The sequence below is a fragment of the Hyperolius riggenbachi genome, chromosome 7, assembly GCF_040937935.1.
Source record: "Hyperolius riggenbachi isolate aHypRig1 chromosome 7, aHypRig1.pri, whole genome shotgun sequence".
NCBI lineage: Eukaryota > Metazoa > Chordata > Amphibia > Anura > Hyperoliidae > Hyperolius > Hyperolius riggenbachi.
This window is the reverse complement of record NC_090652.1, coordinates 289,270,732-289,291,753: the sequence shown is the minus strand read 5'-3', so window position 1 is coordinate 289,291,753 and position 21,022 is coordinate 289,270,732. Positions and strand designations below refer to the sequence as shown.

The 21,022-nt window shown below is 45.1% G+C and overlaps 1 protein-coding gene and 1 long non-coding RNA gene across 13 annotated transcripts in view; one reads left to right on the top strand and one right to left on the bottom strand.

Annotated features, from left to right (window-relative positions):
• LOC137525097 (histamine N-methyltransferase A-like) overlaps window positions 1–21,022 on the top strand; it is a 345,938-nt gene that overhangs the window by 197,949 nt on the left and 126,967 nt on the right. For 2 of the 12 annotated variants that reach the window (XM_068245916.1, XM_068245902.1), the window contains exon 1: window positions 5,841–5,927. The exons of 8 other annotated variants lie outside the window; for them this stretch is intronic. The gene's annotated coding sequence lies outside the window, so the exon portion shown is untranslated. Of the gene's footprint in view, window positions 1–3,179; window positions 3,385–5,840; window positions 5,928–5,961; window positions 6,062–21,022 lie in introns of those variants that run through there. 2 more of the 12 variants (XM_068245907.1, XM_068245912.1) reach the window with 2 other exon arrangements.
• Window positions 1–21,022, bottom strand: part of LOC137525100 (uncharacterized) — a 34,407-nt gene that overhangs the window by 6,547 nt on the left and 6,838 nt on the right. The window contains exon 2 of the long non-coding RNA XR_011022862.1: window positions 622–766. This is a non-coding gene — a long non-coding RNA (uncharacterized lncRNA). The remainder of the gene's footprint in view (window positions 1–621; window positions 767–21,022) is intronic.

The following is a 21,022-nucleotide window of genomic DNA, read 5'->3' as shown; positions in this document are numbered from 1 at the left end:
CTCATGGGCGGCCCGGGGCTGTCTATAGGCAGTAACAGTGTTAGGGAGTCTTTCTCAAGGACTCTTTGCTGAATAGGTGCTGGCTTACTGAACAGAAAGAGCCAAGATTTGAACCCTGGTGACAGGTCTACTGTGTCAGACGCAGAGCACTTACCCATAACACTATTACACTATCCAGCACTATTACACTATCCAGGAGTGCAACTGTAGTGAGAGGTATGTGGAGGCTGCCATATTTTTATTTCCTTTTAAGTAATACCAGTTGCCTGGCAGTCCTGCTGATCCTCTGCCTCTAATACTTTTAGCTATAGACCGTGAACAAGCATGCAGCAGATCAGGTGTTTCTGACATTATTGTCAGATCTGACAAGACTAGCTGCATGCTTGTTTCTGGTGTAATTCAGACATTATTTTAGCCAAATAGATCAGCAGGGCTGCCAGGCAACTGGAATTGTTTAGAAGGAAATTAATATATCAGCCTCCATATTCTTCTCACTCCAGTTGTCCTTTAACCATTACACTATCCAGCCATAGCATTGGCATAGTATTCCTTTTACACAATAAATTGTGTATGGAGAGCAGAGATGTGAAGAATTATAAGAAGTGTAGGAAGAGGTGCCACCTGGGTAGTGCCCGGTTTCCATGGTGCTGCTTGGCACACTGAGCTGTAACAGAAGCAGAGAGCAGTTGTGTGAGGTAAATCTTATTTCTCGTTTCCAGGGGGGGCAGAGTTCACTTGGCGATGCCTCCTGTTTACACAGAGTGTCCTATGAAGAGGGAGAAGGATGGTGAGAGCTTATCTGGGACTGTGCCATCCTGGCTTACACCAGCTCTGTTTACAGTATTATCTACTCATTTATGATATAAATCTCTTCTCATAGCTTTTATTCCACTTGCCTTCTTAACAAGCATAGCTGACGCTCATTATTAAGGTGGCCAGACACGATACAACAAATGATCTGATTTTACAGCAATTCGATAAAAACGATCAGATCTCCCGAAAAAATCTAAAGCTTTTTTTTCATTCAACTGAAAAATCCGATCAGGTTTCCCGTTTTTTTTATTTTTAACTATACGGAATGCCAGATATTTTTCTTCAATTTCTCTAAAGATTGTATGGTGTGTGTTAGATTGTCAATTTATTGATATACACATCCAAGCAATTTTCTCAGCATTTCCAATAAGTTTTATCATAATTGGGAAAAAATTGAACATAGATGTGTGGTACATTGGTCATATTTTTGAAATGTTACAATCAGTCAGAAAAATTGCTTGCAGTTCTTAAATTGAACAGATATTCAAAAGATTGTATGGTGTGTGGCCAACTTTAGTCTTTTATGTCTAGTACAAACAGTAAGATTTTCAGGCAGATTTCCTGCCAGATCAATTATTTTTAACATGTCCGATCTGATTTCGATCAATTTTACGATCGATTTTCCTTAGAGGTGAACAGAAAAATCGAACCTCGTTGCATTCTGCCAGGCAAGCAGTATCTCCCTCTACACATAGAACTCTCAGTAATGAACATTCCGTACAGATCACCTAGCAGAGCTAAAGATGTCACCACTTGTGATAAATTTCAGAATGTAAATCAGGGAGAGGAAAGATTTTACACCATGGGCAAACACTGACTAAATAATCTATAAATGAATATTGCTGATTTCACAAATGGCGCGGTCAAACAAATATCCTGAGATGCTGCATACAGCTTCTAACATCAGAGGCGTTTGCGATTCCGCATCCCTTTCGTAGCCTCTCAAAACACAACACGATGAACAATCAACAGGAAAGACTGCCAAATGCTTTTCTGCTCAGTAGCAAAAATGCGTATGAGCACGCCGAAATGAGCCGCTGGCAGCCAGCCGTGCGAACCAGCCCTAAGCATAGGCACACACTTATCGATTTTACAGCTCCAATCTCATCAGATTTGATCACTCTGATCTAATCTGCCAGAAATCTGTGCTCCAATCGATTGAAATATCAACCAATCCTGACCTTGAATTGATCAGACAGGAGAGAAAATCTGTCGATCGGGGGTTGGGCAGAAGCACCGGTCCATCGGCGGCCAATAAGGTGGCACTGCGTCAAACAGCGCAACACTGCGGTTCAGTTGATTTTCAATAGGTTTCTTGTTGAAGTCTGTTGAAAATCGATGTGGTTTGTGCGGTAGGAATTGATCTCTCTCTAAATAGATTCCGATTAGAGCGGATCGAACGTTTTGCCACATCGGGGGAAATCTGATAATGTGTGGTTTACTTTACCCAATCTCCATACCCTGCTCTTTCTGGATTGTAAGCTCAAGGCTAGGTTCACACGTATCAGTGAGAAAGTTTTTTGCACTCACCTTTTCTGGACACCAGGGGCGTTGCTAGACCCAAAGATCAGTGGCACGTGCCCCGGATGTATTCTGGGGTGCCCCTAATGTCCCCCAGGCAGAGTCAGCTGTGGTGCCTTAATGGCGGGCATACTGGGAGTTGTGGTGCATCAATCAGGGGTATGCTGGGTGCTGTGGTGCCTCTATGTGGACTTACTGGGTGCTGTGGTGCCATGCTGGGTGCTGTGATGCCTTTATGGGGGCATGCTGGGAGCTGTGGTTCTTCTATGGGGGCATGCTGGGAGTTGTGGTGCCTCAATGGGAGGCCCCTGGGAGTATGGGAGGGATCTACTAGAAGGTCAGGGAATACTATAGGGAAATTGCAGATAACCTGGTAGTAGGCTAACCCGCCCAGCAGAAAGCCAGAGCAGCCAGCACAGAAGCCTGGTAACTCTGCCTAGTTATGTTTAAGTCACACTGCCTATTTATGCAATATGCTGCATTTTTTTGTATTAATGGAGAGGGGGCTGCTGTTAAGTTCATGTAAATTTGGCTCCACTCATGACCACACCCACATTCGGGTGCATGGCCACACCCATTTTCTGTCTGGAGTGCCCAAAAGTGCCCCGGATCTCTGAAGATCCTAGCGGCGCCCCTGCTGGACACTGCGCATGTTCATCTGCATTTTTTTTTTCATAATAGCTAATGAAAGTCAATGATAAATTGCATGCGGTGTGGAAAATTATGCTGCAAGATGTAAGGGTTTTTGGACTGATGAAAACGTGCACTCAATTTGTAAACAGAAATGCGAATCTTCGTTGACTTCCATCCTAGGTACAGTAATGGCTTTTTTTATTTTTTTTTAGCATTCTGAGAATGAGCCCCGTTCTGTTAGCGTGATCTGACTGCCTCGCTACCTGCGTTTCTATGGTGATTGACGAACCATCCCACCCTCACCCAATCCGCTCGGCTCTGGGAGCTTCTTGGCGGTGCCAGTATGAGTAGGAGGGCAGGACTATAACGCGCTGCAGGGAAGCATGCGGCACTCTCCAAATCTGCTTGTGATTTTTGGTAAGTGTGAATGTTGCTCGGTGACGCCGGGTTCACACTAGACTACAGCCCAGAGCGGGATCATCCACCAGGCAACCTAGGCAGCTGCTTGGGGCCTAGTGGGTGTCTGGGGGTCCACCTGCCACCTTCTTTGACCTTTCTTCACTTCAGCTTACCAAAGGACCACAAGGGGTCCCCAAAACTACTACATTGCCTAGGGCCCCATTACTTCTTAATCCTTCTCCGCTGCAGCCATGCCATGGACAGTCACAGTGGATCCGACATACATTCCACTGCGACTGTCCCATGTTCTCATATGTCTATTGTACCAAACATGTCATAGAGAGCAACGACCTGTCCAATTTTCAAGCGCGCGGAAATATTGTGCAGAATGGGATTTTGTGTTCCATCACTGCAACAGACACAATGGACAAGTTTGACCAGATACTATAGGATCCATCAATATATCCATTTGCCCATTGTGGTCCATTGCAGAGATTGGTCTAATGCTGGACATACACGGCTCGATTCTCCCGCTCGATCGATTCCCCGCTCGATTACGCAGGCGATTCTCTTATCTTCCGCTCGTTTTTCTTATCTTTTTGCATTGTCTTCAATGCGGAATCAAGCGGCGAAATGATCGGGCCAGAGATCGGACATGTCGGAAATTATCTATCGAGCCATCTAAATGGCTCAGAATCGAGCCGCGTATTCCCATAACATTTGGCGTAATGTTAACAATGAACTTGATCATTTAACACATCCATGCAGTTACAGCTGTCAGCACTGCTTTTTTGTAAGGCGGGGGAGAGGGGACTTGTAATTTTTACACAGATGACATTACAAAAGCAAGTAGGCTAACTTTATAGCCAATAATGATTAGGAAAAGGAGATTTTATGAGATTTCAGTGTATGTTATGCCAGTCTATAATCATGCTTTATGTACTGGTGGGGAGGATAAACTGGGGCTCCACCTGCTGCTGGGCCCCAGAGCAGCATGAATGACTGCTGTGTCCATTGCTATGCCCTCGCCGGTAAGCAGATCTATGCAGGGATTCAGGAGTGTAACTTCCATGCAACTGCAGTGGGGCCCAGACCTGTTGTGAGAGAGCCTCAACTACTATCCTTCTCTTCATCCAATGAAGGGGTCCATTCTTCAGATTTGGTGTTTTTGTGGCTACACTTGTTTTGGGTGTGAAGGTCATAATGGCCACACTTCTTTTATGACTCTTGCAAGATAGGCCCTCAACAGGACCGAACCGGTCCTGTTGAGGGCTATAATGGGGCCCCTTAGGCTGTTGATTAGCTATAATGGGGCCCCTGGCCAAAATTAACCCACAACAGACCAATCCTCCCCAACATACCTGACCCCTCCTTCCCTAAAGTGGCATTAGGGGCTCTTATACTGATGCCAAATTCCAACCCCAGGGCCCGAGCCAGCTGTCTTGACCCCTAGGTAACTGTTGCTCTCCAGGGTAGTGTCTCACCAGTCCTGATGGGTGCAGTCTTCTGTCAGTCCATGGCTCCACACTTCCGACTACATCCAATGCTGGCTGCAGCTTCTCTTTGACCCATGGTATATTATTATAATTTTTTAATTATATAGCGCCAACATCTTCCGTAGTGCTGTACATCCTATCATTACATAACTAGTAAATTAGACCTGTTTAAAAAACGGTCACTAGATTGACAGCAAGCACGCGCGGCCACCTGCGTTCATGTCTTGGCGCGCATCCATAACCACCCGTACACGTGGCAACGGTTGCTGCTTCATGCTTGTGCACTTGACGCATAACCCGGATGAAGCCCATGGACACAGGTTCCTGGGCTTTTATCAGGTAGGATAACATGCATCGGGTCACAGAGGAGAGAGATCTCTGCTAGGAGTTCATAGAGCGATGGGCTGACAGAGGAGTACATCCACCAAACTCTGCAGAGGCCATGGGGAGCAACAGTTAAGTTGGGAAAAGACCTAAGTAGGAAGCCAACTTGGGACCCTGGGGCAATTGCCCAGTTTGCCCCTATGGTAGCGCCAACCATGGCCCTCAGGCTGTGAGGGTCACTAAGAGTAGGTAAGGGAAAGGGTGTGAATATTGGGGGCTCCATCAAAGTTTTGCTGGTGGCCCTCATGATTTGTTGTTACGCCACCTGTGGGGATTTCTGGAGAAATACCACCCGAAGCCCATAAGGAAGGATCATCTTGGGTGACATTAGTTTACAGTGTGTCCAAAGCTTAACAGTACCCAGAAAATTGACCAGGCTTCGAACAAATCAATAGGATGAAGAAGAGGACTATGGGAAGCCAGCACTGCTGTGAAGCTGTTTCCAAAGTGGCTTGAAAAATGCTGCTTATTGTCTCCCACTGAGGAGGCAAGCTGAGTCCTCTCTGGCCTTTTCAAACAGCCTCTCAGTGTGACCGAGGAAACCTCAGGAAGAATAACTGTCGATGATGTAAACCTTAGGAGCCACAGAACCTCTTTTGTCAACAGGTCTCCTTGGCGATCAGACACTGGAGAGGCAGCCTGGAATCTGGCCTGGGATGGAAGGTGGACAGCATACTAATGGTAACCTTACCCAAACAATGATTTTCATTAACATTTGGAGGAGCTTTGTGTGAAGGAATAAAACAAGAACCGGGGGACGATTTATCAAGTCCAAACCTGGACGGCCACCAACATTTTTCAGCCTGTTTAAGGAGGTAGTTACTTATTCAAGACATTTTTAATCACAGGTCCAAACTCTGCTTATTAAACTCATTGGGATATAAAAGGGTTTATGGAAACGGAGGAGAATTTCTTATCCAGTTGTCGTGCTGTGTCGAGCCAAAGATGGGCAAACAACATGACCTCAGTGAACAGTGAAAGTACACTTTTAGTTGAAAAAAACACCAACGAAAACATATAGTAACCAGTAGAACATTGAAGTGGGATTTTTTTTATAAAGCATAAAACACAGTAAAAAAAAAAAAGAACATCAACCACTATAAGTGCTCGTTCACACTGGAGGTGTTTTCGGGCTTTTTTCACACGCAGGCGATTTTACAAATCGCCTGCTAAGCGCTTGTGCAATGAATGTCTATGAGAATGTTCATATCAGCGCGGGTCGTGCGCTGTGCGGGCAGCAAAGCTGTGCGGGGACCATTTTTGAGGCGATTCCGCAAACGAGCAGGGAGGCTGGCCAGCATCTTTGTATAAATCTTTATCAGGGAATGTCTTTATAAAGAATAAAGGCCATGCTGAGAATCCCCTATGGAGAGATGGACTAGCCAAAAACCTGTCGGTAATGTCAGATTTCTACTACTTACTGTAAGTGACAGCAACGTAGAAAAGTAATTTATGGCTCATTTTCCTCATGGAGAAACGTACTTCTTATTTGTATGTGTTTTAAATTTTAAGATTTTCGCGACAGTTCCTCTTTAAGGGACCGCTGACACGGAAGCTTTTAGGGGGTCATTGCAATTTTTACAATGGAGGATAGAGAATTCCATCACTCACAATGGACAAACAGGAGAAGAGAAGAGAAAGAGATTGAAAATCAGACTATGCAGGAGATGAATATGACGTGTGGTTGTTTATTTTCACATTTATTTTACAGTTCAGGAAAACTAGGCAGTTTAGAGTAGACTGGTTAATGTTTTTAAGGGACATAATAGGGTTTGCTACTGTTTACAAAGGGAAAGAGCAAAAGGTAATTCAAAAAGAAATGCAAATCTAAGACAAAAGAAAACAGGAATAAGATGAAATAAACTTTATTTTTTTTTATTTGAGTTTAATGAGTCAAGGATATTTCCAAAGAGACAAAAATGCAGAACTAATTTCAGTCCAGCAGAGCGCAAAAATATGTTTGGCTCATTTTCCGATCTCCTGATGAGCGGTAAAACGCCAGTCTGTAATTGTCACTCCATCATTCAGTAAGGTGAAGTCATTGTTTGCAAAAAACGTCTCCAAACAAAAAATAAAACTGCTAAAAACATTTTTAGGTTATTTTGTTCGCACGTTTTTTCCAATCCGCATTTAAGTTTCAAAGGCATAATACAGAAATATTAATGCGATGTAACGTTAAGCGAAAACGATTGAAAATCTCGTGTTTTTGGCGAGGCCAAGCAGGCGTATGAAAGAATCTTTGGCCCCTTAGGGTTTTTGGATGGCGTCCTGAACGGCGTTCTCTGATATCGATGCCAAGAGGAGCAGCCATTACAGGCTAATAGATCCCTTCTGAGGGGGTTGCTAGGCAACGTACAGTGAGATCACATTAGGGCTTAGGAAGAGCCGTTCGCAAGGAACTGTCTTTATTAGAGGTACATTATTATGCTCTCGGGGAATCCTACACAATAGCAGACGGCTTATGTTTTTTTTACTCTGTGCGGTTCCTCCTTTTAAAGTTGAGTCTTACGAGACTGAAATCCCCAGGAAAACATTTTTGTCTGTTCAGATCATGGATTGGCAGGGCTGAAGCAGTAAATATCAATTTACTTTTATTTTCAATAAATCTCGGCGTTTATGGCAAGCGTTGTGTGTTAGAATCCGGAGGGCGGGGCTTGGAACAATAGGGGTATGCGGCTTACTGATGCTTTGGTGTTGATCTCCTGTTTTTTTTTAGCTTTATATCATGGATTTAATTACTTTAAAGAAGTCAGGAAAGGGTCAGACATGTTTTATTCTGCAGTTTTTGTTTTTTCAGTGCTGACTGCACACAGAACAGACACGTTTCTGGATCACTGCGATTTGCTGATCGCAAAGGCATTGCGATAACCTGGTAATCATGGTACTCTAGTCCCTCCAGTGTGGTTTGAAAAAAAACAAAAAACACATACATAATAATAATAATAATAATACTTCAAAATCACATGAAAATCGTGCATACTGTATAAAAATGCAAATGCATAAAAACAGCACAAACGTACTGTATATGCACACAGATGTATTATTATTATCCATATAGTGCCAGCATCTTCCGTGGGGCTGTACAACAGCATACAGGGTATAACAATACGAAATAAACAATACCACAGTTAATACAAGACAATGGTGGGTTACCGCTGATACAGTGAGCAAATCAACTACAGATTCTCACACAGGGGTATTCGATATGACATACTGAAAGAGTCACAAGTTTGGTTGCCTGAAGAGGTGAGTTTTCTTTACTGCCTGCAGCCTGGTCTGGCGAGGGGGATCGGGGACTGTGGTGGAGGAGGGGTCCACCGACTCAAAAAAGTAATTGAGTGGCGGCCCGCAGAGGAAGGGGGGACAGGCTTGCTACAGTGGCGGCTCCAGGAATTTTTTTTAGGTGCAGGACCAATTTCCGGGGTAGCTGATGACCTGCGGCGCGCGAATGGGCGTGGTCACGATTGGATGAGGGCGGGGCTAACTGTAATTTAAAGTGAACCCAGGGTGAGCGTGATATGGAGGCTGCCATATTTATTTCCTTTTAAACAATTCTAGTTGCCTGGCAGCCCTGCTGATCTATTTGGCTGTAGTAGTGAACTGAATTACACCAGAAACAAGCATGCAGATAATCTTGTCAGTTCTGACAATATTGTCAGAAACCCCTGACCTGCTGCATGGTTGTTCAGGGTCTATGGTTGAAAGAATTAGAGGCAGAGGACCAACGTGGCAGCCAGGCAGCTGGTATTACTTAAAAGGAGATAAATATGGCAGCCTCAATATTATTCTCACCTCGGGTTCCCTTTAAAAGTGCAACGCAAAGACAGAGGGCCCAAGTTTTGGTGACCCTTTCCCCAGAAAATTCACATAATTGTGTAGGTTTTCTCAAGAAAATACACGTAATGTGAGCAGATTTGAACAAAAAACCCGTTCAATAACCCCAATATGCACAATCGGTAGCAGATATGGCCCCAATATGCACAATCGGTAGCAGATATGGCCCCAATATGCACAATCGGTAGCAGATATGGCCCCAATATGCACAATCGGTAGCAGATATGACCCCAATATGCACAATCGGTAGCAGATATGACCCCAATATGCACAATCGGTAGCAGATAAGACCCCAATATGCACAAATCGGTAGCAGATATTATTATTATTATTTATATAGCACCGACATATTACGCAGCGCTGTACAGTGTATGTATGTATATATATATATATATATATATATATATATATATATCTTGTCACATGTCTATATTATGTAGTGTAAGTACTGTAGTCTAGGGCCAATTTTGAGGGGGAGCCAATTAACTTATCCGTATGTTTTTGGAATGTGGGAGGAAACCGGAGTGCCCGGAGGAAACCCACGCAGACACGGAGAGAACATACAAACTCTTTGCAGATAGTGCCCTGGCTGGGATTCGAACCAGGGACCCAGCGCTGCAAGGCGAGAGAGCTAACCACTACGCCACCGTGCTGCCCTGATATGACCCCAATATGCACAATCCGTAGCAGATATGACCCCAATATGCACAATCCTTCCTCAGCAGTTCTGACCACAATCAGCAGTACCACCTGAAAAAGAAAAGAAAAACCCATTTACTCACCTACAGCCAGAAGACCTTCTTTCTCGACCTCCTGTCCCGACCTCCTTGTGGTGCGCAACTCCCACGATCCTCTTCTTTCCGGACGTCACATTACTTCTTGCCTGCGTCCTGAGAGCAGGGCTACGGGAAAATGGCCGCCCGAAGCCCTGCACTGCAGACTCCAAGTCTTACCGTAGCCCTGCCTGCTGCTCCGGGCTGCCGCTGTGAACTGACTCGGCGTCTCTTAGACGCCTGAAGTCAGTTCACGCCAGGGGGTGCTTTGGGGGTGCTTGAGCACCCCCTTGCACACCCCTGGTGCCGCCCCTGGCTTGCTACCTATACTGGGGGCAACTATACCTGGCTGCCTATATTGGGGCAACTATACCTGGCAGCAAAAAGTCTAGAACTGGTCCTGGTGGGAGCCCTCTTTAAGAGCCACTGTGTGCATTCCAATCTGATTTTTCAGCGTTTTCCAGAAATCGATCATACACCATTCCAGTGGTTCCCAAACTTTTTGAAGTTGTGACACATCACGCCAAATGCTCAGATCTCTGTGACACATCACATATGTATAATAGGATGGAAAGAGCGCATTATCCTGATCAATCAGTGGGGTAGTTAGCCCACCTCCCTTGATTTGAATGATCGCACAGCACCAACAATTTGCACCGCGCGTTATAACCGTGGTGCGCCCCCCCTCCCAAAAACAAACCCCCTCAGACTAAGTATAGGTGGGTAGGTAGCCAGGTATAGGTGCCCCCCACTATAAGAAGTCAGGTGTAGGTGCTCTCAATATAGGTAGCCAAGCATAGATGCCCCTAGTATAGGAAGTCAGGTGTCGGTGCCCATAGTATAGGTAGCCAAGCATAGATGCCCCCAGTATAGGAAGTCAGGTGTAGGTGCCCTCCGTATAGGTAGCCAAGCATAGATGCCCCCAGTATAGGAAGTCAGGTGTAGGTGCCCATAGTATAGGTAGCCAAGCATAGATGCCCCCAGTATAGGAAGTCAGGTGTAGGTGCCCATAGTATAGGTAGCCAAGCATAGATGCCCCCAGTATAGGAAGTCAGGTGTAGGTGCCCTCCGTATAGGTAGCCAAGCATAGATGCCCCCAGTATAGGAGGTCAGGTGTAGGTGCCCATAGTATAGATGGCCAAGCATAGGTGTCCCCAGTATAAGTAGCCAGGCGTAGGTGCCCACAGTATAGGTTGTACCTGTACCTCCAGCTGTACCTCCAGTAGCATGTGCTGGCAGTAGGTCACTCACCAGTTCCATGCGTTCCAGTGCCTGCTCTAAATAGACAGAGCGGAGGATGAGAGCAGGGGGACGTGGCAAGCGGCAACACATAGCCCGGGCTGCTGCGACACATGGCAAGCAGGGCCAGTTCTCCCATGAAGCAAGGTGAAACACTTGCATCGGGTGCAGAGATTACAGGGGCAGCATGTTTGTACTGTGTGTCTACATTTACAGCATGCAGTGAAAGTAGGAGGAGAAGCGAGAGGAGAGCGAACAAAGTGAAGAGGCCATCATTGGGGAAAAGCAGCTTGTTGTGCTGTGTGAGGAGTCTGACAGTGAGTGAGGAGGGGGGAGGCAGGAGAGCAGCAGTGTTTCATTTGACTTGCACAGCAGAAGGGAGGAGGTGAGATTGCTGTCCTGACTGAGGAGGAATGGAGGATGGCTGGCTGAGCATTTTGATTGTCACACATTCACAGCCAGCCAGTGTGATATGGTGCTGAGCTGCAGGATGTCATGTGAGAACATTAAATGAAGCAGAGTAAATTGCCGGGTGCTGTGCGATCATTCCAAATGGGGGAGGGGCATCCTCACACGTTTGCCTCAGGCAACAAAAAGTCTAAAATCGGGCCTGATTGCAAACTCTGCACTATGCAGTTTCTACCCAAGTGCAATTGTACTGCTTGCTATTGTTTTCCTTCAGTTGCGCTTAGGTACAGTGTTTCCCCTAAAGTAAGACATCCCCTGAGAATAAGCTCTAGCAGGAATTCCTAGCATGCTTGAAATATAAGACATACCCTGAATGTAAGCCCTAGCAGCAGCCCACATGACATCAGCAAGTCACTCTCAATACAAAGCAGCAGCAGTATAATGCGAGTTCTACAGTCCTGTATATGTGTGTCAGGCAGTTTGTGTTTTTGTTGGAGGCAGCCCTCCTGATCTGTCGTGATAAGCAGAAGCAGCAGCAATTCACATCACCACCTTTACCCAGGACACACAGCTTATCCTATCATAGCTCTGAGGGGCCTGACAGAGTTCTCTGCTTGCAAGAAATAGACTCTCACACACATGATCAGCAGAATCAGTATAACAGTTAGAAGTGCCATGCACAAGAAGGCTGATCACTGAGGGAGTGCAATTTGCCAGTAAGGGCTGGTGCACACCAAAACCCGCTAGCAGATCCGCAAAATGCTAGCAGATTTTTAAACGCTTTTTTTTATTTTTCTATGGCGTTTTGCTAGCGTTTTGCGGATTGCTGCTGCGGTTTTCAGTATAGTAGATTTCATATATTGTTACAGGAAAGCTGTTACTGAACAGCTTCTGTAACAAAACCGCCTGCAAAACCGCTCTGAACAGGCGTTTTTCAGAGCGGTTTGCGTTTTTCCTATACTTAACATTGAGGCAGAAACGCATCCGAAATCCAAAAAATGCCTCACCCAGGCATTTTTCGTTTCTGCAAAACGCCTGCTGCTCTGGTGTGCACCACCCCATTGAGATACATTGACCAAGCAGATCCGCAGCCGCAAGCGGATCTGAAAACGCCCAAAAAGCCGCTCGGTGTGCACCAGCCCTAAGTGAGCAGTAGTATTTTACTGATCAGCAGAATCAATTTCTTGTGAGTGAGAGCCAATATCTGCAAACCACAAGCTGCTTGTGTTTCAGCATGGCATGCAGTATATACATTTTGTATAGGAAAACTACCAGTGTTTCCCCCAAAAATAAGACATCCTCTGAAAATAAGCCCTAGTACATCTTTTGGAACAAAAATTAATATAAGACGGTGTCTTATTTTCGGGGAAACACGGGTAATAGTCTGTGGGAGTGCACAAAATCATATAGCAAGCAAGGTACTATGCAATTTTTGTGCAATTTCCCTATACAAAGGCTCTCCCCTCAGCTCCCAAAAATTGCAATTGCATCAAACAGCATGACAATGACACCAAAAATTGTGCTGCAGCGCATGGAAAAATCACATTTTAAAATAGCTTCAAATCGCAATCAAATTCGCAGCATGATTTTCATTCCAATTTGCAGTGGAAAATGACTATTGAGGTGCCCATTAACGGTACAACAGTACAACCAATCGGATCAGGTACCGTTAATGGTCTCATTCGATGATGGATGATCATTCTATCGATCATTCCATCACTACGAATGTCACAATGATTCTTTTTGTTGGATTGGGTTACTTATCATTTCTCCTACGTTGGTGGTCCAGAACGATCATTCTCGATCTCAGCAAACGGATTGGATGGCTGATCGTACTGGAAATTGGATAGTTCATGGGCACCTTTAGCGTTTGACCTTGATCTGACCCTCTAGCAAAATAAGCTTCTTTCAGGCCTTGAACCCACTACAAATCACTATCGCAATCCCTAGCGGTGTTAATTAGTGTTTTTTAAAAAAGTAAGCTTTTTGCCAGCAATTGTGATTGCGATTTGTAATTTTATTTCTGACTAGCTGATTGCCCGGCGTTGCCCAGGTATGTATGTGGCTGGTGTTGGCTCCGCCTACTTTTTCTAACCCTAACACAATTACTCACTGACCAAGTTTGTGAGCTTTGCGGTCTTTGGTATTAATAATCTGCATTGAAATGAAACAAATCTGATTGACTGTGTGTGGCTCCACCCCCTTTTCTGAATTTGAACCCCAGTCACCCAATAACCAACTGTACCAGGTTTGAGACCTGTGCCATTAACAGTTCAAAAATGGTAGCAATGAAATATTCCCCTTGGAAAGCAACAGGTGAAGTTTGATTCACTTTTGTAGGCTCCACCCACTTTTCTGAATATTAATCCCAGTCACCCAGTGACCAACTGTGCAAAGTTTAAAAACCCTGCCCATAACAGTGTAAGAATGGCTGCAGTTTACATTTTCCCAGTGAAATTTGTATTTGGCTCCACCCACTGATGACCCGGCGTTGCCCGGGTATGTATTTGACTGGTGTTGGCTCTGCCCATTTTCTAACCCTAACACACAAACACTCAATGACCAAGTTTGTGAGCTTTGGGGTCCTTGGCATCAATAATTTGTATATTCCCATAGAAATTAAACAAATCAGATAGGCTGTTTGTGGCTCCTCCCCTCTCCAGCATTTGAACCCCAGTCACCCAATGACCAACTGTAGCAGGTTTGAGGCATCTGCTATTAAAAGTGTAAAAACTGGCAGCAATTGTAATATTCCACTTGAAAATCAACAGGTGAATTTTGATTGGCTATTATAGGCTCCACCCACTGCCCTGAATATTAATCTCAGTCACTCAGGGACCATCTGGGCAAAGTTTGGTAACCCTGAAATAAACAGTGTAAGAAGGGCTGCAGTTTACACTTTCTCAGTGAAATTTGTTTTTGGCTCCGCCCACTTTTTGTAAACTTAACTCACAGTCACTCAATGACCAAGTTTGTGAACTTTGAGGTTCCTGGCATCAAAAATGTGTGAATGGAAGCAGTTTATCCACCAAGGAAATATGATTGGCTGTTTGTGGTGCCGCCCCCTTTAGTGGACACAAAGTCACTACTCAATGCCCAAGTTTGTGAGTTTTGGGGTCCTTGGCATCAATAATTTGTATTTTCCCATGAAATGAAACAAATCTGATTCACTGTTTGTGGCTCTGTCCCCTTTTCTGAATTTGAACCTCAGTGACCCAATGACCAGTTGGTCATTGGGTCACTGAGGTTCAAATTCAGGTTTGAGGCTTGTGCCATTAACAGTGCAAGAATGGCAGCAATTTTAATATTCTCCTTGAAAAGTGATATGCGATTTTTGATTGGCATTTTTAGGCTCCACCCACTTTTCTGAATATTAATCCCAGTCACCCAGTAACCAGCTATGCTAAGTTTGAGAACCCTGCTATTAACAGTGAAGAAGGGCTGCACTTTACAATGTCCCAGAAAAATCTGTTTTAACTCCACCCACTTTTTCTAACCTTGACACACAGTCACTACTCAATGACCAAGTTTGGGAGCTTTTGCTTTCCTGGCATCAAAATTGTGCTAATGGAAGCAGTTTATCCAGCAAATAAATCTGGCTGTTTTTGGCTCCGCCCCTTTACTGAATTTGAACCCCAAACACTTAGCGACCGACTGTAGCAGGTTTGAGGTCTCTGCTATTAATAGTGTGAGAATGGCTGCAGTTTCAATATTCCCCTTGAAAATCAAAAGGTGCATTTTGATTAGGTGCTGTAGGCTCCACCCACTTTTCTGAATATTAGTCCCAGTCACCCAGTGGCCAACTGTGTCATGTTTGAGAACCCTGCCAATAACAGAATGGCTGAAATCAATCTAACAAATCTGATTGGCTGTTTGTGGCTCCACCCCTTTAGTGAATTTGGACCCCAGTCACCCAATGACTGACTGTATCAGGTTTGAGGCCTCTGCCACTAACAGTGTAAGAAAGGTAGCAATGTGAATATTCCCCTTGAAAATCAATAGGTACATTTTGATTAGCTGTTGTAGGGTCCACCCACATTTCTGAATATTCATCCCAGTCACCCAGTGGCCAATTGTGTAAAGTTTGGGAACCCTGTAATGTAAAAAATGAAGTTGTTGGCACGGCCCGCTTTTTCTAACCTTGACATACAGTCACAGAATTATCTTATCAGCTTTGGGGTCCTTGGTATCAATACTTTGTATATTCCCAATGAAAAATAAACAAATCTGGCTGTTTGTGGCTCCGCCCCCTTCCTGAATTTGGACCCTAGTCACCCAGTGACCAGCTGTACCAGGTTTGAGGCATCTGCTTTTACCAGTATAAGAGAATGGTAGCAGATGAAATATTCCCTTTGAAAATCAAAAGGTGAATTTTTATTGGCTGTTGTAGGCTCCACCCACCTTCCAAAATCTTAATCTGTCATCCAATGACCAACTGTGCAAAGTTTGAGAACCCCGCCGTTAACAGTGTAAGAATGGCTGCAGTTTATATTTTCCCAGTAAAAGTTGTTTTGGCTCCGCCCACTTTTTGTAACCTTGACACACAGTCACTCAATGACCAAGTTTGTGAGCTGTCAGGTTCCTGGCATCAAAAATTTGTGAATGGAAGCAGTTTATCCACCAAGGAAATCTGATTGGCTGTATGTGGCCCCGCCCCTTTAGTGAATTTCGACCCCAGTCACCCAATGACCGACTGTAGCAAGTTTGAAGCCTCTGCCATTAACAGTGTAAGAATAGCAGCAGTTTAAATATTCCCCTTGAAAATCAATAGGTGAATTTTGATTGGCTGTTGTAGGCTCCACCTATTTTGTTGAATCTTAATCACATTCACCCAGTGACCAAGTGTGCCAAGTTTGAGAACCCTGCGATTAACAGTCTAAGAATGGCTGCAGTTTACATTTTCCCATTTAAAATGAACGGCTGAAATTTGATTGGCTGTTTTATGCTCCGCCCACTTTTCCTGTATTTGTAACCTCGGTCACCAAGTGACCAACTGTGCCAAGTGTGGGGACTCTGGCTTGAATACTGTGAGAATGGCAGCCTTTTATATTTTTCCCATTGACTTGAATGGGTAGAATCTGATTGGCTGTTTGTAGCTCCGCCCAGGTGTGCAGGGAAGCCGCAAGACCCCCAGAACATAATATCATCCCAGGTAGTAAGGGATCTGTGTACCAAGTTTCGTTCAAATCGGTCAAGGCATTTTCGAGTGATCGTGGCACATACACACACACACATACATCCAATTTTATATATATAGATTGGTTGTTTCAAATTATTATTATTTTTTTTAGTTTTTCAGTGATTTAAAGTCACACACACTTCGCTAGGTGTAGCGATTCAAGAGTGATTTGCCCGCGCTTCATTTATTTACATTGGCAGGGCGTTTAGGGAAATCGTTAGCAATTTAAAGCGCTCCCTAAACACTCAAAAAAACGCTCTGGTGAGTTTCAGGCCTCAGATAGCTATAGAAGCAGGAATATACCCTTACGTCATTACTGAGGCCTACCTTCCACGGACTGCTCAATGCCTCTCAAACTCTCTCAGCTGCTCACTGCTGCCTAGTAACTGCTCGTTGCTGCATGATAACTGCCAGTGGCGTAGCTAAGGAGCTGTGGGCCCCGATGCAAGTTTTACAATGGGGCCCCCCAAGCACTCTATACATAACAATTTTGACGGCCCTCCGAAATCTGCAAATGGCAACTACAGTGTCAGAGGTGCAAGAAGGGGATGGGGAACAGTTTGTTAATGATTACCACTATTCAAAGTATCTACAGAAGTCATTATTATGAGCATAGGACCAATAGAGAGCTAATTCTGTAGTTAAGGGAGGGCCCTTCGGGGCCCCTCTGGCCCAAGGGCCCCGATGCGGTTGCTACCTCTGCACCCCCTATTGCTACGCCCCTGATAACTGCTCACTGCTGCCTTGTAACTGCTTGCTGAGCACACAGCTCAACAGTTCGTGGAAAGGAGGCCTTAGTCAGCACCATTATGCCTCTTTTCCACAGACAGTTGATAAGCAGTGACATGTCTCTCAAACTTTCACATTTGCTCACTGCTGCCTGGCAACTGCTCACTGCTGCCTGGCAACTGCTCACTGCTGCCTGGCAACTGCTTGCTGAGCACAAAGTTCAACTGTCCGTGGAAAAGAGGCCTCAGTGAAGTCAAGGTTATTTCCAAACTCACAAAAAAGCAAGACGGCAGCCAGATTTAGCAGCTCAGGCCCGCCACAAGGTGAGATGGGGCCAGGGGTGTTTTAGACCAAAGACAAGATACAAATAATGTGAAGTAGGATTATGCAAATTTTGTATGCAAATGTATACAGCTTGAAAATGGATCAATTGAATTTTACCTCAGCAGGATATGATTGGTTCATTTTCAAGCTGCATATATTTGCATACAAAATGTGCATAATACTCCATCAACTCAAAATTATTTGCATCTCATTGACTATCCCACGTGCAGGCAAACATCTAGATCACAATTCTCGTTAAGGGCTTGTTCACACTACAAGAGCTTTTCTAAGCGCTTTGTGAATTTAACGGACAACTGTAGTGAGAGGGATATGGAGGCTGCCGTATTTATTTCCTTTTAAGCAATACCAGTTGCCTGGCTGTCTCGCTGATCCTCTGCCACTAATACTTTTAGCTATAGACCCTGAACAAGCATGCAGCAGATCAGGTGTTTCTGACATTGTCAGATCTGACAAGATTAGCTGCATGCTTGTTTCTGATGTGATTTCAGACACTACGTCAACTAAATAGATCAGCAGGGCTGCCAGGCAACTGGTATTGTTTAAAAGGAAATAAATATGGCTGCTTCCATATACCTTTCACTACAGTTGTCCTTTAACCACCATGGCGTTGTATTAAATGCGCCAGGGTGGCGGCGCAGCACTATTTTTTGATTTTTTTTTTTTAAATCATGTAGCTAGCCTAGCGCTAGCTACATGATTCCCCCCTCCCTGCTGCATCCCTCCCACCCTTCCGATCGCCGCAGGCGATTAAGCCCATCTGGAAATCCCGTTCTGAACGGGATTTCCTTTAGGGCTACCCGCGTCGCCATGGCGACGATCGTGATGACGTCATCTTGAGTCCCTATTCACCCCTCAGCTCTGCCTGGCACTGATTGGCCAGGCTGCGCACAAGGTCTCGGGGGGGGGGGGGGGGGGGGCTGTAACGCGGTGGGTAGCGGCGCATCGGCGCTTGCTGCGTGTTTTAAAAAAAAATTATCAAAATCGGCCCAGCGGGCCTGAGCGGCGCCCTCCGGCGGTAAATTACCGCCAAGGAGGTTAAAACCTCTTGCTAATGTTATCCTATGTGAGTGTTCACACTGGAGTGATGTGATTTTGTAAAAATCCCCCATAGCATTGCATTAGCAAGAGCTTTTCAAATCACTAGCGTTTAAAAAGCTCTTGTAGTGTGAATGGACCCCAAGGCCTCTTTTCTATGGGCAGTTGATAGGCAGTGAAATGCCTCTCAAACTCTCACAACTGCCCGCTGCTGCCTGGCAACTGCTTGCTGAGCACACATTCAACAGTCCGTGGAAAAGTGGGCTAAGGGTGCAGAATAGAGGCCGAAAAACTGACTCCAATGAATGTCTATGGGCCTGTTTCCACTAAATGCGATTTTTCTGATGCAGACTTTTCCATAGGCATTCATTGGAGTCAGTTTTTCTGCATCCATTCTGCATCCAATCTGTGTGTAGTGCAAACGTGTTAGTAGGCGTTAGTACGCGTTTTTCACTGAAATATAACAAAAACCTATTTGATACAATCCACACACGCTGGCATCTGCAAAAAAGAGTACTGTACTCTTTTTTTTTTTTTTTTTTTTGTGGATGCCAGTGTGTGGGGATTGTAACAAATAGGTTTTCTATTACATTTGGAGACAAAATGCGCACTAACGCATGTCAAACGCAGCAGATTGAGTGTAAAAGGACCCTAAGGCCTTTTTTCCACGGACAGTTAAACTGTGTGCTCAGCAACCAGTTACCAGGCAGCAGTGAGCAGTTGCCAGGCTGCAGTGAGCAGCTCGTTTTGAGAGTTTGAGAGGCAAATGCCTCTCTGCCTATCAACTGTCTGTGGAAAAAAGGCCTAAGGGCTCTTTCACATCAGACAACGCGAACAGGAGCCGTTCTCCTGCACGCGTTGTCTGCCTGCGGCGTGTCGTCGGGTATCTGCGGTGCGACGCAATCAGCGGCGGTAGCTGGTAATTAAACCCGACGGAAAACGCCGGCTCGCGGGTGCGTTGGAGGAAAAACTGCGCCCGGGTGCGTCGGAACCGCAACGCATCGAAACGCAGCGTCGAGCGTGAAAGGTAAAATGAAAGTCTATGGACTTTCATCTTACCTTGGTTAACGTAAACGGCTTCCGTTTGCGTTAACGCAGAAAGTCTGCCCTAATGTGAAAGAGCCCTAAGGGCCCTTTCACATGGAAAGTTGATCTGTGTGCTCACCAAGCAGTTACCAGGCAGCAGCGAGCAGTTGTGAGAGGTCATCAGGTATATCACTGCCTATCAACTGCCTGTGTGAAAAGGTCCTAACTGCTCGGCCCTATTTTTCCCAAGTTCCGCCCTCTAATCTCCGCACCTTTCGCTAATCTTGTCAGATCTGACAATAATGCCAGAAACACCTGATCGGCTGCATGCTTGTTCAGGGTCTATGGCTAAGGTCTCTTTTCCACGAACTGTTTCTAGGCAGTGAAATGCCTCTCAAACTCTCACAACTGCTCACTGCTGCCTGGTAACTGCTTGTCGCTGCCTAGTAACTGCTCACTGCTGCCTGGCAACTGCTTGCTGAGCACACGGCTCAACAGTTCGTGGAAAAGAGGCCTAAAAGTATTAGAGGCAGAGGATCAGCTGGCAACTGGTTTTGCTTAAAAGGAAACAAATATGGCAGCCTCCATATCCCTCTCACTTCAGTTATCCTTTAACAAACGTGTTTCCTTACTCTAAAGACACAGAACATTTATATCACGCTTTTCTCCCGGCAGACTCAAAACGCCAGAACTGCGGCCAATCGGGCGCGCTTTATAGGCAGCAGCAGTGTTAGAGAGTCTTGCCCAAGGTCTCCTTACTGTATAGGTGCTGGCTTACAGAACAGGAAGGCCTCTCTGACACTGCAGCTGTCCTTGGTAGCCTTTGGGGCTCCATATCAATAGAGTATTTGGAGCCCCGTGTAAAACTCATACTGGGGCCCCAAGCGCCTTAGTTACGCTGCTGCTGTGTCTAGGAGGAGACGTCTTGTCACATGAGCTAGTGAGTAGTGGTGCTTGAATGGCCTGATTTCCGGTTCGAATGCCTTTGCTTCGACACAACTTCACTTGGAACGAATTGTGCTTTCATATGGAACAGACAATTAGTTTTGATTACGCATTTGACTCGAAACTACGCAAAGTTTTATTTGTGACTTTGCTTACAATTATACGTGTTGCTTGTCAATTGTCAGTCATGCATATGTATGATTGACAACACGTATAATTGTACACAAAGTTGCGTACAATTATACATACAGGCAGTTGCGTAC